Here is a 27959-nt window from a genome sequence, read left to right as displayed (position 1 = left end):
ACCTCCTGCATTTCTAAGATCCAAGAGGACATTGTGTCAAGCAAGGAGGCAGAGTTGGGAGCTGCTGCCAAGAGCCCCCTGCCCCGCTCGCCCCCCAGCACCAACAGAGCAGCTACCAGAGGGGCAGCCAGTGACCCCGGCAGTGTGCCTCTCGCCCCACCAGTGCCCCTGGGAGCCAGCCTGGAGGCTTCTCCCTTGGCCAGAGGCCCTCGGCACCAGGTGAGACAGGAGTGCAGGGTCAGCGCTCACCACCAAACAGAGCCGGATGCGTGAGCCTGGGGGTGTGCGCAGTGGGTGAGGAGAGCTGCCCCCTCCCAGGGGCCACCAACCCCACCTGCCCACGGTGCCAAGCTCTCACCCTCAGCCCTTTGCCCCTGCATTGTGTCCCATGGGTGACATGGCCAGGCCTCTGCCTTTCAGCCTGCCTGAGGTGACCATACCCTGTGCACAAGGCCTCATGTCCCCTCCACCCCCTGCCCTGGTGTCTGCCCTGGGCACAGCTACAGAGCAAGGAGGGAAGGGGCAGCCCAGCACCAGACACATCACACAACCAGCCAGCAAGACCCCTTCTGCCATGCACCCAGCTGGCTCCATTTGCCTGTCATGGCCTCCAGCCCAGCACCACTGTGATGTCCATATGATGAGCACTGTCCCATTGGCGTGCCAGCTGCAGGTCCCCTCCCCTGGGATGTCGGGGCTTTTGGCAGCATTACTCCAGTCGTCACAAGCTGACTGCATACAAACAGGCTGGATTTCTTTCTCCATGCAGGTTGCCTCTGAGCACAGAGGTGCTGGAAGTCCACGCCTGTCCTCCACTGAGACGGCAGAGGTCAACACAGGTATGTCTCCAGCACGGCTGAGCTGAGAGTTTCCTGGGGATGGTGTGAACCCCAGCGAGGCCAGGGGTGCGCAGCCCTGCCTCCCTCCCTCCTTCAGAGGCACTGGAGAGAGTCGCTGTGCCCCAGCCACGGTCAGCCCGGCCTCAGCAGGGGCAGGGATCAAGCCCGCACAGGCTCTCGCTCACAGCTCTCCTTCTCCCCACAGGCATCGCTGCCCTCCCGGACAGCCCAGCTCCCAGGCGACGGCCGTCGCTCCTCAGGAGAGCGCTGCGGGCTCTGTGCAGAGCTTTCCCTTGCGGCTGTGTTGCACAGCAGGGAGAGGGACTCTACGAGGATGCAGGTGCCAGACAGGCACCCTGAGGTTGGGGCTGCACCTCTAGGTGCACAGCACAAAGAGGGAGAGCAAGAGAGCTGCAAGGCATCATGCTGAAGGCCTTCAGCTTGGAGCAGAGTCCATCCTGCCTCCTGCTTTGAATAAAAGTTGCTGAAGCTTTTTTTCCTCAGCAATCCTTGGTGATCCTCAGGCAAATGGTGACAGAAATCCTCGTGTGCAGAGAATGGCAATGAAGGCAGACGGAGCAGGATAGAAAACCAGTCTGATGTGTCACAGGCTAGCTTGGGTGGGAAGGGATTTCTGGAGATGTCTGGTTGAACCTCCTGCTCAGAGTGGAGCTGACTAGCTCAGGTGTCTCTGGGCCTCCTTGCGATGCCAAGGATTGACCATGTGCAAGGAAGGATTCCCCCATGACATAGGGTATTCGTTCCAGCACTTGGCCACACTAATAATGTCTGGGAAGTTTTGTCTTCTCTCAGATGGGAATTTAGCTTGCTGCAGCTGGTGCTGCTGCCTCTTGTTTTGTCCCTGGGCACCTCTGGGAAGACTCTGGCTCCATCCTCTCAACACCTCCCTTTAGGCAGCCGCACACAGCAGTAAGACTCCTTTGCGCCTTCTCCTGGCTGCACTGACCCAGTGCCCTTGGCCTCTCCTCATGCATCCTTTGCTCCAGCCCTGACATGCTTAGGGGTCTCCACTGCACCAGCTCCAGTGTGCCTGTGATGTGCCACTAGAGGGGGGTCTGGGATTCTTTTGGATTCTGGGGTTACTTGCACTGAACTTGAGAGATCATCATTTGTCAAGTATAAGAATTTATTAGAGCTGAGCAGTTCTACACAAATGACAGACGTTGGACTACACTAAACAATTAACACCAGTCAATCTACAAGTATAAAAAACTAAAAAGTGTAGTAAAGAACTAAAAATAGAATAGACATATCAGAGCTCTATGGTTAAGCCACGGATGCACAGTACAATGACTGTTCCCGGATGCACAGTACATTGACTGTTCCCACCCTTTCCTTGTCCTTATGGGCCACCCCTCCAGTATAGGTTCCCCTGGACTGTTCTCACCACGCTCAAGCTGCACCAAGATGACTGAGGTTCTCCCTGGCAGTTGGCATCAGGGGTGCCTCTGCTGATGGGTGGGTTGCTGGGTCCGCAGGCCAGCTGACGCTGAGTCCAAGTCCACACAGAGCTATGTGGCTTACTTTTATCCTTCCCGGGCTCACTTCATTATCCAACCGATCAATGTCAGACCACAGTTCCACAATAGAACAGATGGCCTCAGTCGATAACAGTATGGATGCCAACAGGATGCGCAACAGATAACTGTACATATGTCAACGGATATCAGTATGGATGTTCAACAGATAACCCAGTGCAAAATTGCACAGTACCTGGATGCTTACAGTGTGAGTCTGCGGTGTCACTTCTCCTTTGCTGACTAGCTTCACTCAGCTCTTATGTGGTCATTGGAGGGCTACAGCAACCCCACAGTGTGGTGACTCTGGCCGTGGTGCACCCGGGGTTGCTAAACTCTTGGGCAGCACCCCAGAGCAAACCCCTCTTCTATGGGCTGCACCATCCTGAGTCCCACGCTTGCTGGTGTGGTGCCTATCAGTGTGCCTGTCTGGTAGTGGGGATCTCCAGAATGGGCCCAGAGCCCAGTGCACAGCAGAGGCGAGCAACCCCTTCCCTCACCCTGCCAGCTGCACTCTTGCTAATGCAACCCAGGCAGCAGTGGTGGCCCTTGCTACCCAGGCACATTGGGGACTCCTGCTTGTCTTGTCCCACAGGGCTCCCAGGGCCTTTGCTGCAGAGCTGCTCTCCAGCCAGGCATCCCCAGCCCTTTGGGGCTTTCCCACCTGCAAGGGGGATTTGGGGAACAGCCCCTCTGACCTGAGACTGAAGGAGACTCTGTGATCCAGCCTGTGGTATGGAAAGAAATCCAAAGAAACCAAGCCCTCATCATCTGGAGACATCAGCCCCTGTGAAAGTAGCTGTAAATAGCACAGATGGTTGCAAAGGGGAAGTCTCCATGTAGCAGATACCTGTAGGTGTTTGAGCCTGGAGGGCATTTTCCTATTTGCAGCATGCCTGGAGGAGGAAATTCTCCTCACAGTCCTCCTGGGACACATTCCGTGAGAGCGCAGTTTGGTGCAGCAGTGGTTTTCCTCTTGGAAACATCACAATCTTTGCAAAAGAGCAATCTCACATAGAAACCTAGAGCGGCTTCACCTCTCACCCAGCTACATGTCTAAGCTGGTGGAGGCAGTGGCTTTGGATGGTATCTATAAGTCATGGCCTCTCTGAGGTGCTCCTCAGGTGCAGACAATGCCCCCAACCCCAGAACCCACTGCGCTGCATCCTCACCATCTCTTGCAGCCTCCCCCACCTGCTACCTTCCCCTGAGAGACGCACACCAAATACCTCAGCCTGGCGCAGGCAAACAAGGCCGTGGGGGAGGAAAAATGCTGCCATTCAGCTCCTGTGTGTGAACGGGCAGTGTGGGAGCACACAGCAGTGTGCTGGCAGGGCAAATGCAGGTCTCCTGGGAAAGGCATGAGGACACAGAGGGTGCAGAAGGGAAGAGCCCAGCCCAGTTGCATGGAGACACTGGGGAAGCTGCCCCAGGGCCATCGTCCCACACCAGACCCTCACATTACCCCTTTCCAGCGCTGGCTGCTCACCCCAGCTGTGGGGTGGTGCGTGGCCAGCTCTGTCCTCCTGCAGGTCTCCCTATCCCAACGGAGGGGAAAAGGGCAGCCTTGCGTGGCCTCTCTTCTTCACCAGACCCCAGCAGATCCCGGAGCACAGCTTTCTGCTGACCCCCATGTGGGGAACAGCCTGCACTCGGTGGGGGCCGGGTGCTTGGACCCGCCAGACTCTGCTGGGAGGCCTCAGGCAGAGCTTCCCCGGGAAAGCTGAGACAAGAAGGGCATTTAATACCCCAGCCCTTTCCATGCCCGAGGTCACTAGGGCCCTGCCCCACTCAGCAGCAGGCCCACATTTTCCTTAGCTGCCTGCCCTTTGCTGTGGCTGCACTGGCAGGAGGCCTTCTCCTTGCCCTCCCCTTCCCTCGCTGCTTCCAGCTCCACCTGAGCTCTGCCTTTCCTCACTCCATCCCTGCGTGCACGGACAAGGTCTCGATGCTCCCCCAGGCCAGCCCGGCCCCCTTCCACCCTCTCTGCACTTCCCCCCGGCACCCTGAGCGCTGGTGCTGCTGCCAGGGCAGAGCTGGAGGATCCCCCAGAGCGGCTCCCCATGGAGCTCCCCAGGGAAAAGCTGTGCCCAGCCCCAGCCTCATCCCCAGCCCCAGCGTGCCAGAGGGGAGCTGCCCTCTCCCAACCCACCCTGGTGGTGCCAGCCCCACCTCAGCCTGCTCCTGAAAGGCTTCAGCGCAGCCCTCAGGGGAGCTGGAGCTGCCTTCGGCCCCCGCACAGTCTGGCAGCAGGAGGGTTTGACATGGGCACAACAGCAGCAGATGTGCTGGGAGCAAGGGGAGGAGCAGGGAAATTGGGGTGAAGACCCCTGCCCTCGGCTGCACGGCCAGGGCACTGGACAGGTGATACCTTTTTGCCTGGCCAGGCTCCAGGTGTGGGGTGGATGCCAGCTCGAGGGCAGGAGCACTGGCATTTTCATGGGCTTCCAGTGCAGCCGTGACTGTGCTGAAGGCAAGTGGGCAGACCAGGCACACACAACTGCAAAGGCTGGCAGTGGGAAAGGCATGGGGGGAAAGGGGAGCGTGGGGGGCAGTGGGGCAGGGTGAGCAGCCCTGCTCAGGTCCCCGCAACTAGGCCGGGGAGGGCTGATGGCTCTGGGGCCGTCTGGGCTCTGGATGCTGCTTTGGCATCAGCTCCATGCTGGGAACGTCGGGGTTTCACCCTTTACAGGGAGCAGCCTGTGCTGGGGCCATAAGCGGGGCCCTGTCTGGACCCAGGCCATGTCCTGCTCAGAGTCAGAGGAGGACAAGGGAGTGTGGTGACGGCCAAGGGCTCTGCCCCTCGCCTGCTGGGAGGCAGCCTGCAGGACAGGCAGAGCCTGTCTCTGTGCCCAGGGTCTTTCCAGTCATGGAGCTGCAGAGGAGTTTTTGAAGGAGGTGAAATCCTCCAGAAGCAAATCCTAAGGAGCAACAGCAACAGGCCTCCAGAAGTGCCCAGAAGCCTGGAAACTGCTGCAAGAACTGCTCTGTCTCTGTTTGCTGCCTCTGCTGCTGCACTCCCAGCCTTTCTCCCAGCTTGGGCAATAGTCAGGAGAGTCGGGCTTTTCTGGGATCTTCTTAATGGAGATGCATTTTCCAGATGAAATCTTAGACTAGCTGATGAATACTTCAAAGAAACTCTCAGAAAAGCAAATATGGGAATAATGCAGCTCCCAGAGGTGTGCAGCTGTAGAGCCAGTTTGCTGCATGGAGTGAAGAGGGAGCAGACGGCCTGCCCCAGGGCCCTCTCAGCATCCCAGCCCAGGCAATGCTCACCAGCTGGAGAGCCGTCCCTTTCCTCCCTGCAAAGGCCTCCTGGGGAATGAGGAATGAACTGAGCTTGAAGCAGCCCTGTTTCTGCTGATGGGTTTGCTGCCATCTCCTGATCCCCTGAGCTATCTTAGCTACCTGCATGCTCTTCGGTGAATACTGGAAAGCTCACACTGGCCAGGCAGGTACAGGCTTCCACTTCATCCCTGCATGTCTCACTTTGGGGGCTTTTAGCAACCAGGTGTCCAGCATTTCTGATCTTTGGGGCCTGCTCTTTGGAGCAGTCAGCAGCGCATAGCACAAACCACTGTGGTGCTGCTAAGCAGAGGGAAGTGCAGGCCATTCCAGGTCAAGATCCATTCCTGCAAGGAACCTGCATGGAGCTGTGTCGCTGCTGAGTGCAAATCTCAGCCTGGTGCTGTCCCTCCCAAGGACAGTAGGCCTGAGAGGAGAAAGACTGGATTTGTGGGAAAAGAGGGGATTTGCACTGCAAGAGACGAGCACAGTGCACAGTGGGGGGCTGTCGTTGGCATCCTGGCCCAGCACCTGTAGAGGGATGAGCGCTGAATGTGAGTCGCAGGCAGGAGGCTGTTTAAGCAGCTGCCCATGGAGCAGGGACTTCAGGGAGCTGTTTCCTGCAAAATGTTGAAGCCCTGGTTGTGACTAATTGCCCAAAGATTTCCTGGTTCTGGTGTTTGGAATCAGAGGTGTAAAAGGGAAGGAAACAGCAGGCTCTGATGAGGGAGAGAAAGAGCACGGAGGGATCTGTCTGGGACCCCAATAAACATCCCTCTGCATCTGCTCCTTCCTGCTGAAAGGGCACAAGACAGGGCAGAAATGCAGCGACTCCCCTGGGGTCCAGCAGGGAGGGTGAAACCTGCCTGCCTGTAAAACTGTGACTTCACAACAGCCCCAGATTAGAGCCTGGCAGTCAGTTTTGCTTTCCACATTTACTTTTTTTTCTCCTACATCTCCTGAACATTGCACACAGGCTTTGCTTTTGTGTTCTCTATCCCCTCAGTACCAGGTCACAGCACAATTTTCCCTTTTCCCTCTGGGTTTCCCAGGTCAGTTCCCGGGAGCAGAAAAGAGCATTTGCTGTGAGCAGGGGAGGCACAGGGAGGTTCCCAGCACATCAAGGGGCTGGTGAAGACACAGCCAGGAGATGCTTTGGGAAAGCTTTTGGGATTCCTTTGTGCCTGTTCCTGTTTCCCTTTCCTCTCTTCTTTGGAGGGTGACACAGGGCAGAACAGACAGCATTCACTAAACCCTGTTTTGTTCTATTTTAGCCATAGTAAAGTGTGTGTCTCATGCTTGGTGGTGATCCTAACACTGTTGATGCCCCTCTCCCCCTCCCTGTTCCCTCCCAGTGTAACTCCCCTCTGCAAGACCCATCTCTGCACACACACAGGTGTGAACAGGAAGGTCAGTGGCACCAGCCCCACCAGCGAGGACCCTTCTGTTCACAGCAGCCCTGGTTCAGGAGACAGGTCCTTCCCTGAGCAATTCACCAGCCAGAGTCAGAGCAGGTTTTTCTCCACTAGTTCATGGGGACTGGGGGCAAAACCTGGGGTGCCGGGCAGCACAACCCCCTCAGGCAGCACCCCACCACGAGGGCACCATCCCTCGGTGGGCTTGAACCACCAAGCTTTCAGTTAACAGCCAAATGCGCTCCCTGCTGTGCCACAGAGACACCACCAAGCATGACAAACACTTTACTAGGGCTAAAATAGAATAAATCAGGGTTTAGTGAATGCTGTCTGTTCTGCCCTGCAGAGAGACCTTCTCTGGGGCTGGTGACGTGGCTGGGCTCAGGGACGTTCCCATTCCCACAGCACCAGGGACTGTCCTGACACCGGAGCTACAGTGTCAGGACAGTCCCTGGTGCTGTGGGAATGGGAACGTCCCTGAGCCCAGCCACGTCACCAGCCCCAGAGAAGGGGACGCTGCCCTTTGCCCACCAACAGATGCTAGTGGGCAGAGTGGTGTGGGGAGAGGCCTGGTGTCCAGGTGAGGGGCTGCGAGCAGCTCCCTGCCCACGACCAGCTCTGCCTGCTCCCGTGGCCCCTCCGTCGCACACCCTGGGGGGCAATCGGAGCTGTGGGAACATCACCCTGGGGAGGGCATGTCCCTCACCCCACTCACTCCTGATGCTGACATCGGGGACAGGTGTGACGCACACAGGAGTGCTGCACAGGGTGGCAGAGGTGACTCAGGGAAGGGATTTGCTCCTCTCCATCGACCCGCCCTGGGAGGGCCAGAGCGTGGGAGCAGCACCTGCAGCAAGAGTCTCCTCCTGCCCCCATTGACTGCAGAGATGTTGAAGGGGCAGCACTTCGTGGTGCAGCCCTGGTCCAGCACCAGTCCCAGCTGAGAGGCAATCCCAGCTTCCCCCATGCCAGCCTGCGGCCCAGCAGGAGGGTTTGAATGCTGCTTTCTGCTGAGGCTCTCGGGGCAGCAGGGCGCAACAGGGCTGTGCTCGTCATGGATATATCATGGGATGAGAGTGCCCCCCGTACCATCCCCCATTCCCCTTTCCCCAGCAAATTGTAAGGGGATGTAGCTCAGTGGAAGAGCGCCTGCTTTGCATGCAGGAGGTCCTGGGTTCAATCCCCAGCATCGCCAGGGGGGCTTTTTCCTGAATTTCCATTCCCCCCTGTCCCAGCAGAGCTGGGAACAGGGTGCATTGCTCCTCTCGTGGGAAGTGGAGCTTCCCATGTGGAAAGAGCCCAGCCAGAGCATCAGACAGTCTGCCCAGGTGAAATGACACCATTATGTCACTACTGTTGCCTGAAACAGCCTGCTTGGCCAGCAGGAGGCAAACAGACAGGAGTTGTGAGGTCATCAAGTGCTTCTCAGGAGAGGCCAGAGCCCTGGGAGACAAGAGGGTGTAGCATTCCTAAAGAGGACAGGACTGGATGCCGGCTGGGAGGTTATTTTAGCTGCAGCAGCAGGATTGTCCTGGGCAGGCAGGTGCTGCGAGGGCATCAGGCACATCAGAGACATCTCACCACAGGAGGGGAGAGGGGGCAGGTGGAGGTCACTGCTAGGACATCGCTGGTGAATCGCTCCTGTCCCAGCAGCAGGCGAGCAGCCACTGGGGTCACCGCAAGCGGTGGGAGCTGATTCAGCAGCTGGGCATGTGGGAGCGGGAGCTGGAGCAGGAGAGGCAGGTGAAAGCACAATGGCTGGTGTGTTGGTTGTGAGGTCACTTCCGTTACACTTACCCGATTGGCCAGCAGTGGGCGGGGAAGCATTATGAGGTCATCAAGAGCATCACAGAGGCTGCCCAGCAGCAAGGAGAGCTTGGGAGGAGGGGAGAGGGAGGGACAGGTGAAGGTGACATTGGTGGCTTTGGTTGTGAGGTGTCTCCTTTCACAGCAGTGATTGGCCAGCAGCAGGTGGGCAGGCATGTGAGGTCATCAAGGGCAGGAGAAAGCCCCCAGGAGAGAGGAGAGCTCCTGAAGAGGGGAGAGGCGGAGACGGGTAAAGCTGGTGTCGCGTGAAAGGGAGGGACGGAAGGCCCTTCCTTATCTTTATAATTTACGTTTGCCTGCCAGAGCCCCCCTGTTTGAGGACTTTCCCTGGGTCAGTTTCGCAAAGTAAAAAGAATCTTTGTAATTTACATTTGCCTGCCAGAGCCCCCCTGTTTGAGGACTTTCCCTGAGACAGTTTCGCAAAGTAAAAAGAATAAGATTTTATTAAAGCGACAGATACAACAGGTTCGGAATTACCATTGATAAATGCACTCGCTGCTACAAATTTTCTTTCTATGAGCTCAAACTAACAATTAAGCGCTTTCAATAATAATATATTTTCCCAGGTAACGTCCAACGTTTGTCGGAGGCACAAGTCTTACCAAAGAGGCGACCCTGTTTGGGGGAGGGAGAAGGAGGCTCGCTCGTCAGCAATCTCCGGTGAACAGGTCGGCGGTTCAATTTTCTTCCCTTCCAAAAACTTTAGTGAGCTATCCTCTGTTTTATAGTTGCTGAAGGTGGGATGTGGAAGTGCGGCAGACATACTTCATTGGCCAGATTGCCATTTGCGCAGTTGTTGGGGGTATGCCGCCCTTATTTACATATCATTATGCAGCAAAGGGCATGTTTTTTAACATGGTAAGCAGGGATAATGAGGCTAGGGGCACTATAGGTCAACAGTTAGTCTGTGAGCAGCAATTATTTTTTGGGATGCAACCTTTTGTGGTCAGGGGCAGACCGTGATACCTCCATATCGCTCCCTCCTCCGCCGTGCAGCTGGAACAAACTGTCTGTCCTTCACCAGCTAGTTCGTTACTCACGTTGCAAAAGGGTGGTGAGCTTTGGCTACCACGTACTGTTTTTCCCTTGTGCGCCCTTAGCTTTCTCCTTGAATACTCTCTTGTTCCCACAGGGACCTCACAACCACAAACACCAACCACAGGACCAGCACTGGCCTATCAGGCACTCAGCCACAAGTGACCTCACAACCACAAACTACACCCACAGGACCAGCACTGGCCTATCAGGCACTCAGGCACAAGTGACATCACAACCACAAACTGCACCCACATCACCAGCACTGGCCTATCAGGCACTGAGCCACAAGTGACATCACAAACACAAACTCCACCCATGTGACCAGCACTGGCCTATCACTCTTGAACCACAAGTGACCTCACAACCACAAACTGCACCCACAGGACCAGCACTGGCCTATCAGGCAGTGACGCACAAGTGACCTCGGAAGCACAGACAGCGATAATGTGTCTCATTGTTGCCTGTTATTTACACATGCCCAAGTGCTCTAACTCTGTGGCAAAGGAAATTGCTTCCTTCTTGCCTATCCGGTTCTCAGGAAGCAGTGACTTCACAGGCTTCATCAAAGCCACGTGCCCTCTGATGGCCTATGTGTTCGTAAGGAAATAGTGATCTCACAAGCAAAAACAGCAGCCATGTGCCTACCCCTGGCCTCTCAATACTGAAACATAATTAGCCTCACACTCTGCGCTCAAACCATGTGTGTGCTGCTGGCCTAGCATGGACGGAGGCACACCATCCCCAGAAGCACAAACAGCACTAACCTCCATACTGCTGGTCTACCAGGTGCTCATGCAGAAGTGGGCTCAGAACCAGAAACAGCAGCAATGGCCCTGCTCCCCCTTTAGGAGGCATTGAGACACAAGGCACCTCACCATCATCACCAAAGCTACGTGCATGCTGTTGGCCTACCAGATTCAGATCCACGACTCACCTCTCAAGCACAAATGGCATCGATGTGCCTGCTGCTGCCCTATCTGGGACTGAGTCACAAGGGATCTCAAAACTGCAAACCTCCACAGAGGAGAAGCTCACCTGGGCCACTCTCACGTCCCTTGATTACGCTGTGATCACTCCATACAGAACAGTCTTCTGCAAATGGCTTTCATCTCCTGGCAAGACTCTCTCCACATCATGCGACAGCTCCACTCTGCCACCCTGGCAACAAATCACAAAAGGGAACGATTGGTCTCGCTTTTCCTTTAGTACCATCAAGTCCCAGCTGGGAGCCTTTGCACTGCAGCACCTGCACAATGGCAGCAGCATGCCACTTCCATTTCTAGTGCATTTCTAGGGACAGAGATCAGCTGAGGCAGCAGCTGCACTCCAAAGGCTTTCTGACACTCTCAGATCAGCTTAGCACTGCACCAGCCATCAACCTGATGCCAGACCTCTGCCCTGCCACCTACTCTACAAACACAATGCCTCTGCCCCACACAGCTGCCTCTTCTGCTAGATACAACCAAGTGCCAGCAAGAACAGATGCATGCAGGACACTCGCCACTTGCACACTCCACAGCCACTGCTCTGCTCACTGCCTTCCCTTGGCTCCGCAACCCAGACACTCAGGGAAGCTCTTGAGGTAACACCACAAGGTGGCCAAGGCACTCTAGGCTCACAAGGCCTCTGCAAATGAGCAGCACAAGATCAGGCACAGAGCTGCCTCCTTGGGTGATGCTGCTCTGTTCAGAGGGAAGGATCCTGCTTGCTTTGGGCACAGCAGGCTGCTGCTTTCCACTCCCATCCCCTCAGGAATCTCCAGCTAGGGATGGCGGCATGGTGATTTTCTGTAGCAATACAAAAGATACAGATACAACACAGAAACACTTGAGAGTCCGGAAGTCCTCCTGAGCCCACAGTAACCTCCGTTCCTTTCCTTAGTTACTTGCACAAGGAGCCCCAGGGAAGGGAAAAAGGGTGCAGAGCCTTTGAAATGAGGCCCAAGCAATGAGGCAGCCCCACACTGGATGGCTGCTGAAATGACAGCTCTCCTGGCTGCGCAGGCTCTGCAGCAGCAGTCCGCGCTCCACAGCTGGCTTCACAGAGCACGGAGGGCTGGGTGCCATGGGCAACCTGGCCTTGGGCTCATCCTCACCCCTCGCAGAGCCAGCAGCCCAAGAGCTCTGAGACTTCCTCAGGTCAAGCTACGGACGCTTTGGGGCACTCACACAAAGGCACTCAAGACATGCGGGCATCTATTATAAGGCTCTTGGACTCATCCTGTATGGCACCACAACCTCCTAGGAAAAGGAGGGGGCACAAGAGCATTTGTTGAGCGGGCTGGCAGGAACAGCAGTTGTGGGATGTGGAATTTGCAGCACAGCAGAGGTATCAGGAGCTGAACCCACACCCCAAGTCACCCAGGGAAGACAGGAGCATTTATGGAAGCCTTCGCATCCATACGTAGCCTCTTCTCAGTCACTTGCAGCTGCTTTCACAGAGGGCTCACAATGCTGGCCAAGATGTTAACAGGTACAGGGACACAGCCTGGCATCCTGCCTCCATCCTCAGCGGCTCTAGCACTGCACTGGGAACCTCCATGAGTGGAGCAACCTAGAAAGAAAGAAAGAATCGGAGTCTTACTGGCAGTTCTGCTGGCCTTGCATAGTCGCAACAGGCAGGGGCAAATGTCTCCCCTCTGTGCTGAGCTCTATTGGTGAGAGCACAGCCAGCAGATCCAGCAAGATGTTCCACCCCTCTTTTTGGCACAGGTGACACCATTTCTGTATACCAGGTCGTGTTTGGGAGACAGCATTCAGACCTTGCAGGAAAATCTCACAGGCTCCCTCCTCTTTTGACAGGGGCAATTTCTAAAGCGCACTCACCTTGGCAAGAAGAGATTACTCACACCACTGCTCACACCAGCACTACATTCATTTACACCAGCACTACATTCATTTAGCAGCCTCAAAAGTCTAGCTGGACTCCCTAGCTGACTGCAAGGACGCTGCAAGCTTCTACTTAGCAACAAGTGGAAAGGCAAACTCCATGGCCATGCTCACCACAGAACATCATCTGCATTTGAAATGTAGCAGTACTAACTCAGAATGACGGAATGGAATAAAATTTGTGTCAGATAACGTGGAACATCCACTTCTGCTTGATTAATGAGTTGCACTTCTGTATTGCTGTAGAGCTCTGCAGGGGTCAAGCCCTCCTCTGAGCACACACAACAAACCCAGAAGTGATCTCACCATCACCATCCAAGCCATGTGTCTTCTCCTCACCTGTCAGCTGCTCACACAGAGGTGACCTCACAAGTCCATACACCCACCACATGCCTGCTGCTTGCCTATGCCCTTCAGAGACAGAAGTTCCCTCCAAATAACTCCCCCAGCCATCAACTACTGCCTGCCTAGCAGGTACTCTGACAAAAGAGACCTCACAAGCAACGCCCATGCCTAACTGCCTGCTGCTGGCCTAGCAGGGACTCAGAAAGACATGACCTCACAGTCACCTTCACGGCCATGTCTCTGTCACTGGCCTAGAAGACTCCAAGATAGAAACTACCTCACTATAAGTTCCCCAGCCATGAGACAAATCCTGCCTTATCAGCTCCTCAGGCAAAAATGTTCTCAAAAATAAACATATCCCAAACATATCCCAGATGTGGACCTGCTGCTGCCCTATCAACCGCTCTGGTAGAAACAACCTCAGAAACACCTTTCCACTCACAGAGCTCCTGAGATCCAATCAGTTCATCACTTACAAGTGACCTCACAAGCAACAGACAAGCCTTCTTCCTCCAGATGGCCTTTCAGGTACTCAAGTAGAAATGACCTCATCAGCAAGAGCCAAGTCATGTGCCTCCTGATGGCCTATCAGCTACTTACAAAGAATTGATTTCACACTGGTGATTTTCTGGCATAGCTCTCATAGACAGTGCTGACCTCACTACCCACACCCGGACCATGGGGCTCTTGCCACCTGCAGCTTCCCCTCCCATCCTCCAGGGCTGAGCCACCTACTGAATGGCCTCCCTGATCCACATCATCACATCACAGATTCACATCAAGGCCTCATAATACTCACAGTGCTCTGAAACACCCATTGCCTACCAGTTACTACACCAAAAGATTAGCTGCTGCTATGCATTATCAACACCTAGCCTATGAAACTTAAGAATTGCAGAACAGCCTGCAAGGAATTCTTGGCAACATTTTCTAATGGGAGGATTGCATGGGAACAGCGATCATGAAACTGAAGACAGCAGGGCCTCATGTCCCAGGCACAGGGAGAAGCCTTCCCGCAACTCAGAACTCTGCTTCCTTCCCCAATGCTGAACAAAACCAGAAAATCCTCTACACATCCACGACAACAAGCATTCTCCTATTTTAGGCCCTCACAATTGGAGACACGTGGAAGGACTCAGGCCAGGGCATCTCAGTTGGTGAAACCAGCAGAGACACAATTCAGCAACTCTACACCCTGACATAGGAGCATGGAAAGAACAACGGCAAGTGCAAGCACTGGCCGTTCATCAACTTTCAGGGCCCCTGACAAGCAAAACAGCTCACACTTACACAGCTCTTCTGCAAACACCCTTCACCCTGCTGCCAGGCTCACAGGTCTTGGCGCAAAGCAAGAGGCAGGGAGCAAAAACAACAGCTAAGGCACGGCATGACATGCGGGCACAGCCTCTCTCAGAGACACTCGGAAATGCAGTTTTCACAACAGAAGACACCATTGGGAAGGGCACCTCGCGAGGACACCAGCAGCCTGCTCACACTTTGCCCAGCACCTCCCAAACGCAGCTCCGAGCAGCACCTGGGGCTGCGCTGGCAGCAGCACCTCAGGGAAACGCTTTAACAGGGATCCCAGAGCCACCACAGGGCCAAGGCTTCCTGCCCCCAAACCCCACCGAGCCGCCCCGGCCCAGCTGCTCGCGGCAGGTCGCCACGTCTGGCTGCAGGGCAGCTCCCCCCTCTGGCCCACGTCGCTCTGGCCCCTGCTCACGGCCCCACCAGCCCCTGCTGCAGCTCCTGCAGCAAAGCAGCCCCGGTGCCAGCACCGCTGCCCCGCCCCGGCGGGAGGGCACCCGCCGCCATTTGAACGCGCCCGCTGCCCCCACCAAACCCTCTCGCCCGCTCGCTTCTCGCCTGCTTTGCTCCCGCTCCTCTTTCACCTCTTTCTTTGACGCCTTATTTTTTTCCACATGTTGGACTGCAATTGGCTGACAGAGCCATCAGTGAAATCTATGCCCGCCCTCCTCCTCCTGACAGCCAATAGGAGGGCTGCATTGGGCGATACCATGGCAACGATGGGCCCTCCTGCCCTGGCGGGCATGTCCGCCCCCTCCCCCGCGGTCGGGCGCCATGTTGTGGGCGGCAGCGTGGGGCGCAGCAGGGCCTGGGGGCAGCGCGGCGCCGTGTGGGTGGGCAGGGCGGGGCCGCGGGACGCGGCCGCTGCCCCGGCGGGGATGGGCTGTGCGGCAGGGGCCCCGCGGGGCTGCTGGCTGCCCTGCGCCCTGGGGGCCGTGTGGGGCGTGGGGGGGCAGCACTGGGGCGTGTGCTGGTGGCAGTCATGGCGCTGGCGTGGGGGCCCTGGGGCTGGCCGTGGCACTGGAGCCTGCAGGCAGCGTCCTGCTGCCCCCAGGGCAGGGCAGGGCAGGGCAGTGTCCTCTCGCCCCTCCTGCCCTGGCCCCCTGCCCACAGCAGCCCTAGGGCTCGGCTAGGGAGCGGTGGTGTGGGGTCGTGAGGGGGCTGGGGGAGATGGCTGTGTTGGGCTCACCCCAGCACTGCCCACCCCAGCTCAGAGAAAAGACCTTGGGGTCAGCCAGGACCTATTGAATGGGGATTGCACCTCCGCCTGTCTCCAATCTGCTCTCTCCAATGTATGTTCTTTTGGGTGCAGAGGTTTAGCCCAATTTGCAGGAGGACAGGGGCTGTGGCCATCTGAAGATGGCACCTCTGAGCGCAAAACATGCTGCGCCAAGTTGGAAGGATCCAGGGGGAAGAAACAGAGATTTTCCCAAACACCCAGTGGACTTGGGGTTATTACAAGGTGATGGTTTCATTATGGTATATGGACATTTCCAGCAGGCTCTTGAGAGCCTCATGGAGCTGCAGGCCACCTCAGCCTCTGGGATGCAGGACCCCTTTCTTCTCAGAGCCAGACCCCAAGGGGGACCCACTCCCAGGGAAACCTGTCATGGATTCCCATGCCCCCCCCACCCTAAGAGGCGATGGAGCTGGCCACACAGAAGCCTTGGGGCGCAGGACAGCCCCAGCCCCAGGACCCAGCAGTCCTGGCTGCCACATTGTCCCCCAAGCAAGAGGGGACCCTCAGGCAGGGCTCTCGCAGCAGCCCCCAGCCCTGTCCAGCCACCCCCACAGCCCGGGATCCACAGCAGTTTTGGCAGTTAACAGTCTCTGTGCAACACCTTGAGAAGGAGCTCCCAAAGCCCTTACCCTTGGTGGAGAGCCGCAGGAGTGTTGGAACAAGGAGCTGTGGTCCTGGCTGATGGTGTCCATCCAGCAGTCCTCCATCTTGCTTGCCCTCTTGCTCTCGTTTCACCTCTCCAGCCAGAGAAACAGGACGCTCTTCCCATCTCATTACCCAAAACTCCTTTCCAACATGCCCCTGCTCCTCCGCCTGTTGGTGAGGGGCCCCAACGTGGTCCCACTGCCTCCTGTCCCCTCTCCTTGCCATGGAGCCACTATGAAGGGCAGCCGTGGGGAGGGTGTGAGCAGTGCCCAGGAGTGCCTCGGCCTCACAGGGAAGTGAGGGTCCCCACCCACAACACTGGGGAGACCTCCCTGTGATGTGGCATGTCCCATTGTGACCTCAGCTTGTGTCATCTGGGGGCTCTGTAGGTCACTGCCATGGAGATGGCACAGGCAGGGAGAGAGCAGAGAGATTTCCCCTCATGTGCTGGAAAGCAGCCACCTGCCTTCACTGCAGTTATTTTCCATAATTTTCTGATAAATCCTTCAGGAGTGTCTCCAGACACTGTCAAAGACTGTGAAATATCTCAAATGGGGCACTGGAGATGTCACTTCTGCACCCCTGCACTGACAGGTCACTGCACTGGGCAGACCTGTGCAGGAATCTGGGGTTTGGGGGTTGGCGTTTTTACAGGATCCAAGGCATGTGGGATGAACCAGCACAAAGCATGGCCACAGGCTGAGAAATGCTTTGGTGAGCCTCAAAACTGGTTTCTGCTGTGGGCCACTCTTTTTGTGGAAGCAGGATGTAGGACAATGTGGGACAGGACGTAGCTTTCCTCCTTTAGGCACCAAGGCAGACTCTTTGCTTTTAAAAGTGCTCGGCAAGGTTTCTCAGTCGGCAGTGCTTGAGCTAGAGATGCTATGCCAGAGAAGAGCAAACATACCCTTGACACACATCATCCCGAGGCCCTTATCCAGGACCCTGGAGCCTGCCAGGCTCCAAAGCCATGGGCGAGGCCAGGTAGCAAATGTGGGGAAGTTTTCCCATTTCCCATGAAATTTGCCCATCTTTCCTTCTGGCTGAGCCTGAGGAAAGCCATTTCTCATCCCAGGGCCTCATTTGGTCCTTGTGCTTTTCAGTGTCACCTTGGGGCTGTGCTTCTCCCCTGGGTATGCTCCTCAGCCCCCTGCCCTCCTCCTCCCCGCAGGCACCCTTGCTCTCCCGGGGTCTGTACAGCGCTGACATCCTGGATCTCCTACATTTTATGTCTCTGGGCTTCTGAGGACATGCCCACACACTGCAATGCTGCTGTCCAGGCTCCAGTGCAGAGGTTATGAGGCAGTGCGATGCCTCAGTACCTGCATTTTGACTCACTCCGAAGTTTGTGAGATGACCAGCTCCCAGCTCTGCAGCTGCTGAAGCTTGAGAACATCCCTACAACCAGCCTTCCTGCTCTTGCTAGTCTCTGCACAGCCCTGGGACAAATCTTGCAGAAGGCAGACTCCATTTGCCTTGAATAGTGTCAGAGATGTGGCTTTTCAAGTCACTGCAAAAGGAAGGACTCCTTTACTTCTTTGGGTTGCTTCTTGAGCCTGTGGCACCCCCTCTGTGATGCTGGGAGCCGCAGCTCTGCAGCCTGGTGTCTCTGCCCTTTCTCTCCCCTGTCTCCTGCTTGTCTACCCAAAGTCTTCTCTCCACACCAGGGGCATGGGAAGTGCTGCTCTAGAGAGCTCATTTGAAGCTGTGACACGTTGTGAAGCTGAAGGCCTGAAGGAGGCTAGTCTGGGATGTGGCCTCTCCTGCTCTCCTGTGTGCCTAGAAGCCCATCCATGGGCTGGGAGCAGACATTTGCCTGCTGCTCTTGCCCATCTCCAGGATCCTCTTCCAGAGGCCTGCCACTCTGGCACCAAGGGGAGCTGCTTCCTCCTGATCAAGCCGCTCTCCTCGGAGTGAGGACCTCAGGGCTCTGGCCCCAGCAAAGACACGGTCACCACAGGGACTGCCCCATCACAATGGCCTTGTGTGCATGACGCCACTCCCATCAAAAAGCCCTGGTGTTCGCCGTGGGGACTCCCATCACAATGCCTTGGTGGTGACCACGGGGACCCCCATCTCAATGCCTTCGTGGTGACCATGGGGACCCCCCATCAACAAAGCTCTGGTGGTCACCGTGGGGACTCCCATCACAATGCCTTGGTGGTGACCACAGGGACCCCCATCTCAATGCCTTCGTGGTGACCATGGGGACCCCCCATCAACAAAGCCCTGGTGGTCGCCATTGGGACTCCCATCACAATGCCTTGGTGGTCACTGTGGGGATCCCCATCTCAATGCCTTGGTGGCCACCGTGGGGACATCCATCGCCACGTCATTGCCTCCAAGCCTCTTGTTCCAGCTCTGAGCCCGCCTGGGAGCTGGCATCTGCAGAGCAGGACAAATTTTCCTCTCCCCAGCTCAGCGCTCCTTGGGCCTTGCAGAGGCTGCCCTTCTTCAGACAATCCATTGCAGAAATCCACTACAAGGCCACCCCTGTTGGTCTGCCCCCTAATCCTCACCCATACACTCTTGAATGCCTCACCGTCCGTCCCTAGGCAGAGCTCCCTGCATTCCCACTGCTCTCTCGGCGTTTCTTTTCCCCACATCACCCTGCACCTTTTCATTGCCATCCCACACCATTACATCCTCCCTCTTTTTTGTCACCCTCTCCTCCCACTCACTCCCACTTTAAGGCTCTCTTCACCAGCTTGGCCACCTGGTTGACCATCAGGTTGGCAGATGGGAACAGTCTCCTTCCAAATGAAGCGTGACAACCTGCAGCTTCACTCCCTCACTGCGGGCTCGGCTTCAGCATCTCCTCCAGCTGCTGTAACCCCAGGCCAGCCCGCAAAGCAGGTGCTCCCCTCTCCTGTGATCCTCTTCCTACTCATGGGGTTTGTTTTCAGCCAGAAATCCCTCTCATCACAAAACTGCAAGGACTGGCACGGGCTGAGAGCAGGACTGTAGGCGATGGACCATGTGCTGCTGCAGCATGGTTTTACACCCCCCTCAGCTCGATGTGACATCAACCCCCAACCTGCTACCATAAAAAGAGAAAAAAAAAAGCTGAACTTGGGTGCTGAGGTTCAGAAGATGGGCTTGTTTCTCCCCACGCTCATTTACTACCCTCGAGCCCTCTGCCCTGCGGCTGCACTGAAGAGCCAGGCCGCAGCCTCTTGACTCTGCCCTTTCCCATCATGCCCCTGGCACAGCCAGAATGAAGTTAAGCCCTTGAGATTGAAGGGTGGGGGAATGGAGTTAATACCATTAATTAATTGCGTTTAATATACAACCTACTGACTTTCATTTAAGAAAAAAGTTTCTTTTCTCTTCTTCCTCTCAATTTCCTGATTTTCCCCATAACAGGAGAGCAGAAAATCCACATCTTTTAAAAGGGCTCCCTAGTTTCACATACCTGCCTTCTGCACCTTTTAAGCACCCTCTCTCCCCCCCGCCTCCCCCCCACACACACACCCTAGTTCCTTTGCTTTGCTTCAGCAGCATGCTAAGAGCGAGAAAGCTAAGTGGGGAGGGAGAGAACAAAAAAGAGATACAAGAATGAACAGCAGAGGGAAGACGAAAGAACATTATGTATGGAAATGCTTGCAAGCCCTCTCAGACACACAGAAGAAATCATTTCCTTTCAAAACCTGTACAGTGAAAATGACCTAAAAAGTGAACCAATTCTGCATCCGTGTGGAATTTAGCACCGAGAGTTGCCAGGGACACACTGCTGTAATAATCACTTTTGAGATGACAAAGCCTTCCAAGAGGCAGCCTGGCCTGCAGCAGACCACTTCCAGGAGCAGGGCAGAGCAAGGCAGGTGTCTTCATTGTGCTCCACTTCTTATCTTAGCCAGCCCTCACTTTTAATAACACGTTTCCGATCAGGCTTTACAGGGCGTGAACTACAGGGACAGTAAAACAGCAGAAATTATCACTTGTGCACTTTCACACAGAACCAACACACATGAGGGAAGGGATGGTCATGAAAAAACTGCTATCAGGGTACATGACAGCAATATGAATTACGGTATCCGAAATGCAGAATTAAAACATGACTCCTCAGGACATGTTTCTTCTTCTTGCACCAGTGCATGCTCAGATCTGCACGGCTGCTGCTGCTGGCAGCATGTTGGGTGCATCACTGTGCCAGGGCCAAGGCCACCCCACAGGCACTGGCTGAAGCCCCCGTCCCTCTTGCACCGACTCTCTTGTGCTCCACGGTGAAGTGGCAGCATTGCATCCCGGTGCTCTTGTGCCGGTGCTCTGCTGGCCAGCGGCCCAAGCGTCGAGGGTATTAGATGTACAAAGCGTCCACAGAACAAAGCCGATATCCTTAACTGCACCTTTCCTGTCATACAGAGAACATCGGCTGTCAATATGCTACCGAATTTGACTTACAAAAAAAGCAGGGCGTCGATTTTAAGTGCAAATCCATTCCTATCAAAATCCATTCTCGGTCAGCACATGCTGGTATTTCAGAAGGCAAAACCCAAGGTGACAAAAAATGCCTGTGTGCTCCAGTCCAGCTTTTAGCCAGAGGCACATTTCATGCTGATCCTTCAGTCACAACTCGCCAGCAACGGTCTCCCAGCAGACACAAAGCACAACCCAGCCTTCTCCCGGCAACATCCAGGGATAACTACTGTGATATGTGCTAATTTGTTGCATCAAAGTGAGAAACAGCCTTGGGAATATCTTGTATTGTGGTATGTGCTAATTTGTTACATCAGCGAGAAACGGCCTTGGGAACATCTGTGGGAACATCCTACAGCCTGTGGTGGGGGGCATGTACCCCGCCTGAGAAAATTGAGCTGAGCTAGCGAAGCGGCAATGTTAGACAGCCTAATATGGCACACAATGCAGAGGAAGACTCCAGCCTTCATCCCCACGACCACCAGAGGGCTGAAGAAGACCCCCTAGCAATAGCCGTCGCAACCGCAGAAGTTCCAGGAGGTGCCCCGTATACCCGGAACTGGAATCGCATATAAGGAGACTGTGAGGGGGGGGTTGCGCGCGCCGTTGGTGGAGCAGGAGACTCCCCGGCCGCCCAGCGCTGTTTTGCTTACTTGTGACTTGCTCAATTATTCTATTAAATTGGGATTTATGCAACCTGGCCCGAGTGGTTGTCAATTTGTCACATTTACCTATAACAACTACAAACAGGGTGAACATGGGCTGCGGAAGCTCAGGGGGAAGGAGCGGCCCCGGCAGGGCAGGCTCATTCCCCATGCAGAGGGGCTGCGTGGGGCAGGGCTGCTCACAGCTCCCGCTCGCCCCCACGACACTTCCCCAGGGGCTTCTCAGCAGGAAGCTCCAGGCAGGGACGACACCAAAGGCAAGGAGCTTCCCTGAGCCTCTGCTTCCAGATCCCTGCTGCTGCGGTGGGGGGAAGAGAAAGGAGCCTGAGACTCTGAAGCCCACGGAAAGACCAGCAGGTCTGCGAGGAAGCTCAGAAAGTGCCTTCACACCACTCTGCCCACAGGCAGCACCAGCAGCACCTCTGCTGGCTCCACCACGCCTGCTGTCACCTCCAGCCTGGAGCCACCACAAGTCCAGCTGCACCCACGCCCTCCCCTCGCAGCCGGGACGGTGCTGACAGACGGCCACCGCAGCCGGCACTGAGCCGCGGGGCCACCAACACAAGAGCGCAAGAGCCGGGGGCTCCCGCAGGGCCACAGGCGGCCCAGGCCAGGCCGGGCCTTCCCCAGCAGCTGCTCGCACACACCAGGCCGCAGAGGCTCCGGCTGCCCCCGCGCGCACAGCCGCTCGCTCTGCTCAGCCCGCGGCCCTCGGCCCTCGGCCCTCGGCCCCAGCATGGCAGCTCCCGGCGCTGCGGCTCGAGGCTCCGGACGGCGCCGCACCGGGAGACGCTGCCCCGCGCGGCACCAGCTGCCTCTCGCCCCCTCCCTCCCCGCAGGGCCCGGGCAGCCCCGGCCCGGCCCTCGCTGCCCTCCTCTGCGCCAGTGCGCATGCTCCGTGGGAAGCGGCACTTCCGGCCCCCTGGGGGCAGGGCCTGTGTGTCCATGGCCACCGCCCTGGTGCCGCCGGCCCCGCCCCCGCTGGGCCCTGACATGGCGCCGCTCTCGAGGCCGCGGAGAAGCAGCTGCGGCAGCGGCGGGTGTTGGCGGCTGCTGCGCAGGGAGCCCGGAGCGACGCTGCGGCCCGGCGTGTGCTCGTGTGGCCGGAGCCTGCAGCGGCTGCTGCCGGCTGGGGCCGGGGGCGGGGAGCGAGGGGGAGCGGCGCCGGGCTGGCCCTGGGCTGCGGGAGTTGTGCTGCAAGGGAGCGTCGGCGGGGAAACGGTGCTGCCGGGGTGCTGCTGCCACAGGGCCCTGCTCTGCCCCGGGGCCTGGGCGAGTCTCCGCAAGGCGACGCACGTGCACGTCACGGGAGCCCCGGGAGGCTGCGGCCTTTTTTTCAGAAGTGGCGAACAACCCAGGGGCCATCGCAGCCTTTGGCATTATCTGCCATGAGCAGGTGGCCCTGAAATTTTGTCTCCATCAGCAGCCCAAGAAAGGGGCTGGAGGGGGGATCCCAGAGTGTCCCTCTGCCGGGAGAGCATAGAGAAGCGCTGGAGGCCAGCCCAGATGAGCCACCTGACCATAGAGCTGGTAGGGAGGGTGTCCCCTCCAGGCGACCATAGAGATGCAACATGGTGTGTCACAGACTGTCCCTCACCATGGAGACCTTCGAGCCAGCGTGGGTGAAGCCAACCCCAGAAAGTCCCCGAGACTTGTGACCCTCCTGAACTCCCGTTCTCACCGAGCTTTCCTTTTCACCTCTTCTTCATCGCATGCTACTTCCAGTGCTACCTCCAGGAGAGAAATGTGATTTGTCCCAGTTTCCTGCACGTGTTACACATCACAGCAAATACAGCCCTTCCCTATTTCTGGGGTTCGACCACAGGTGTGAAACACTGGTGCTGGCTGACGTTCAAGATCTTTTCACAGTGCAAAAAGCATTCCCAGCTTTTACATTTGTGATGCTTTTCCATGTAGACTGGGTACCTCTCTCACAAAATCCTGGACAAACCATTTAAAGACTAACAGCCAGGGCCTTGTGCTGCCCCAGATCTAAACATCAGCTTGCAGTTAAGGCACCTTATTCTTGTGCCCATGTTATCTGCAGTCTCAGAGCAGGCAGAAATGGCAATAATGCCGCTATGGAGATGTTTGTGCAATGCCTGACAAAGCTCAGAAAAGTTTCTCAACCCAAATACCTTCCTACCATCCTTAACAGGAGAGTAATGTTTGTTGTGCAAAAGGAGAAAACAGGTCTTGAGATATTTGAGATAGTTATTTGACTTAAATATCCTCCAGCTTCTTTTTTACCCTTGGACATGATGAAGATGTGTAGAGTAATGTGTAGCAGATCCTGAGACAACAGAGTTTTGCTTAGCACAACTGTCCTGTTTATGGACCACCAACAAAACAGTGGCCATTGCCCCTGCTATTTAGACTGACTAAATAGTGCTACTTTCTGTGGATGGTTTAGAAATGGAGGGTAGATCATATGGCACTGCCTGTCCAACCCCAGCCACTTTTATGATAAAGGCTGGCAGATGGAAAGTCTGATCAGAAAAAAACAAAACAAAACAAAACTCCCTTTGACTCTAGGGGATCACTGACCCAAACACTTATAAGATCTCTGTATTTGTATTGCTTAAATCAATAGTGGGGAACTAGAACGATGTGTGCCAAAGCTGGTCCTTCATGCTGCAGCCCCAAAGCCTAAGCCTCTGTGCCCTTTGGGAACCACAAGGTGACAGAGAAGCGGGACCTCAACATCAAGACCAAGTGGCTGCAGCACCTCCAAGGCCTGCACTGTTAGAGGACGCTGGATCCAGTGGATTTTTGAATAAAGGGATTCCTCCTTCCTGGTCCACTGGAAGGGAGACTGCTGCGGTTCTCTGTTCCCTGGTCCTGCCAGTAGTGAGACAGGGCATGTACTTCCAAGAGGCATACACACACTCTGTACGGACATAGTTGACCACCAAAAAATCAACTCCGGCAGGGGCACAGTACCTTTACAGGCACCACGGAGACACGAGTAGCACTCATAAACACGAACGATACAAACGGCCTGGTCTTGTTCTTGCTCACCAGCTAATCAGACTCAAAGCTTGCAGGAGACCTCACACGCACCCTCGCATGGGTGTCTCTGGTAGCTGGCTGCCTTGACATCTGCAAGCCTTCCACACATGCGCTCATGCAGAACAGTGAGCACACTCACCCAGAAAAGAGCTAGGAATAGGATTTAATACAATGATAGGCTACACCGCAGAGACCAGGTACACGGCCCGGCAGCTTGCTTACACATGACTGGCCCCTTTTATTCCCTTTGCCTCCATTTTCCCATGCTGCTTCTTCCATGATGCAGCTTGATCCCTCCCTTTCTCCAGCTTTATCCCCTTTGAAATAAACAGCCCATCTCTAAGTATTTTTTTCTTCATTGGTCCCAGTTTTACTGCCTATGTACTCAAGTTTAATATTTCTGGTACTGTTAGCTAGGTAACCCCTGGCTCATATGGTGCTTCTGATATTGTTACCTCAGTACTGCTGGTGCTGCAAGAGTCTACTCCCTGAAGGATCCCCAATATGCCAGTTATGTGTGAAGCTTGTCCTTTTCTCATATAACTCTCCCTTAATCACTGCTGAAATCCAGCCATCCCTCACTGTGCTGTCTGGACTTGGCAGGGTCTCATTCTGTTCCCTACAGTATCCAATGATTTCTCATAGCCACTAGTTTCTCATGCCCTGTTCAGTTATGTCAACCCCGAGGCAGAGCCTAGTCATCTGCCTGCATACCCTAACCCTGTGTTGCTGGTGGAGCTGTGGGCCTGGATGGGAAGACCCAGGGCCACCACATCCTTCACTGTGGTGCACGAGGACCCACCCAGAGCAGGATGACCAAGGTGCCCAAGAGCACCCAAGTGCTCTGCTGGGCTGAGCTTTGGTCACCCAACGTGCCATAGCTTCCCTGGGGTCCCACATGAGGAGACGGATTTTCCTATAAAGAGTTCACCCTTGTAGAATTCCCTTCGGAAATGGGACACTCACACACAAACTTTAAAAGAGCTGTTAAGGACAATTCTGCCCCTCAGAGGCCCTAACAAAATGAAATGCTGATTAGAAACAACTGCACAGGAGTAAAGCAATGGCAATGCCTTCCCTTCCTCTGTGCTTTGTTTTTCCCTGTGGAATGCAAAATAAAAGGAGAAAAGGGATCTCTGTGTGTTGATTATTCCTCTAAAATATGTTTCCTTTTATCAGTTGTACATGCTTCTGCCCATCACTTTGCCATGTAAAGATATGGATGGAGACAGAAGTAAAAAAATAAGGGGGGATAGGGAGGAATATATAATTTCATTGATGGACAAGAAGAAAAAAGTGTGATAGAAGCATACATAGTTTATTTGAAAAAAATCTTGATCCTGAAATAATCCTTCAGGAAAGAAAAGGAAGGTAGAAAATGCCTAATTTTCCAAGAAGAAATATGATGTTCTTTTTTTTTCCTTCAGGAGAATGCATCCTAGAGTCATCAATGGAGACAGATAAAGCAGGGCTTTAAACAGTGGACATGCTGACAGTGCCTTATGAAAATAAGAATTTTTAAGAAATCTCCCTCCAGAGTGAATAATAAAACTATTGTCTGCAGGCTATCATTGACAAATCAATGAGGCTGTCTTCATCACACTAATGAAACTGAGAAGTCTTTTATGGATTTGAATCCAATGAATTTGAACCCATTGTAGTGTCTGAGCTTAATTTTCATGCTGAGCACCTTCTGTTATTTGGGGAGAGAAGGTGTTCTGAGCTTTTCTCAACAACCCTTGGACATTGTCCCAGAATTTTCAGCTAAATTTCCTGAGATGACTTATGAAAACTTCCTTGTGTCAGCACGCACTGGCAGTCTATGTCCCAGTCCTAAGAAGTGTGTGTGTGTGTGTGTGTGTGTGTTCAACATTTTATCAATATTTTTTGGATTTTGTTTTAATAATCCCCTGCAACCAAGGCACACAATTCACGTTCCTTCCTTTCACTGCTACAATCCAATGAGAAAATAAATCTCCTGAGGCACCTGTATTTAGTAGCTATACATATGTGTGCGTGATATAATACATGATACATAATTAGAATTGCTGTCATGAAAAGGACCACGACTGGGGAAAAAGCCGAACCTTTGCACGACCAATGGCTTCCTTCAGGGCCAGTTTCACAGTCCCGTTTCTGAGACTGTAGATGAAGGGGTTTAAGAACGGGTACAGGACAGTGTTCAGCAAAGCTACAATTCTGTTGTTCTCCAAGGAAACCCCTTCTGAGGGCCGTGCATAGAGAACAATGCAGCGTCCATAGACAATGGCTAAGTTGGTGAGATGGGAAGAACATGTAGCAAAAGCTTTCTTCCTCCCAGATGCTGCTGGCATGTGCAGAATACAGTGGAAGATGCCCATGTAGGACACCAGGATTAAACATAAGGAACCCACCAATGGAAATGATATGAAAATGGGGTCTGCTTTCCAAAGCAGGCTGGTGTCAGAGCAGGACAGTGTGAATAAGGGGGAGCTGTCACCAAAAAAAAGGTGGATCTTGTTGGGGCCACAGAAAGTCAGCTTTGAGAGGAGAACCAGGTGGTAGCTGAAGAGTGTGAAGCCTAGGACCCATGCAGCAACAACCAGGTGGGTGCACAGCTGCCACTTCATGACAGCAGCATAATGCAAAGGTTGGCAGATGGCAACACAGTGATCAAAGGACATGACAACAAGGAGGGAGAACTCTGTATAACCCAGGGCAAAATAGAAATAGGATTGGGCAAAGCAGCTGCTTAATGAGATTGTGCTCCTTCCAGAGCTCAGAATCACCAACAATGTGATGGTTGTGGAGGATGTGAACGATTTCCAGGAATGCCAGATTGCTGATGAAAAAGTACATGGGAGTTTGCAGGCGGTGATCTACATACATGAGGAAAATGATCATTGTGTTCCCTGTCACTGTTGTCAGGTATATGAGTAGAAGGAGCAGGGACAGAAATTGCTGTAGTCTTTGATCAAGCCCTGAGAAACCCTCCAGGATGAACTCAGCAACTATAGCTTCATTTCCTGGTCCCATGTCTAATTTCAGTACATCCTGCTGAGACAGGAGCACGAAGAAGCAAGTGTGAGAATTTCACAGTCTGGATAGGAGGGTAGATCCTTCCTTCTTTGCTCCCTTGCTTGCTTCCTAGGTAGCACAGACGGAAATATTCCTCTCAGCCATTCATCGCACCCTGATTTCTCCGCTTCACATTTACAGTCCTCAGAGATTTTACTGTCTTCTTTCTACCTTTTCCAGCCACTCACAAAGGATTCTTTCTCGCAAGCACAGTATTGTAAAGAGGTTGAGAACTAGTTCATGCCATGCCTGGGAAATTCCCTGTTCACTTCGACCTATTGCAAACATCCATCACATCTGTGCTTCAAAAGCCAACCTAATCTCCTGGCAAAAATACTTACTAGTATCTACAGATGCCAGCCCATCCATTTAGATAAGTATTTTGAAAGTTATTCCTTCTACTTTTCAGTACTTGCCTTTTTTGACTTGGAACATCTG

General features: G+C 54.6%; 1 non-coding gene across 1 annotated transcript; it reads left to right on the top strand.

Moving 5' to 3' along the window:
* The first annotated feature begins 8200 nt into the window (after positions 1-8200).
* TRNAA-UGC (transfer RNA alanine (anticodon UGC)) lies at positions 8201-8272 on the top strand. Its single transcript has one exon. It is a non-coding gene; the product is annotated as a tRNA-Ala (tRNA).
* Positions 8273-27959: the final 19687 nt, after the last annotated feature.

The sequence above is a fragment of the Apteryx mantelli genome, unplaced genomic scaffold, assembly GCF_036417845.1.
Source record: "Apteryx mantelli isolate bAptMan1 unplaced genomic scaffold, bAptMan1.hap1 HAP1_SCAFFOLD_34, whole genome shotgun sequence".
NCBI classification, from domain to species: domain Eukaryota; kingdom Metazoa; phylum Chordata; class Aves; order Apterygiformes; family Apterygidae; genus Apteryx; species Apteryx mantelli.
The sequence above is the reverse complement of the archived record's forward strand: the minus strand, read 5'-3'. Positions and strand labels throughout refer to the sequence as shown.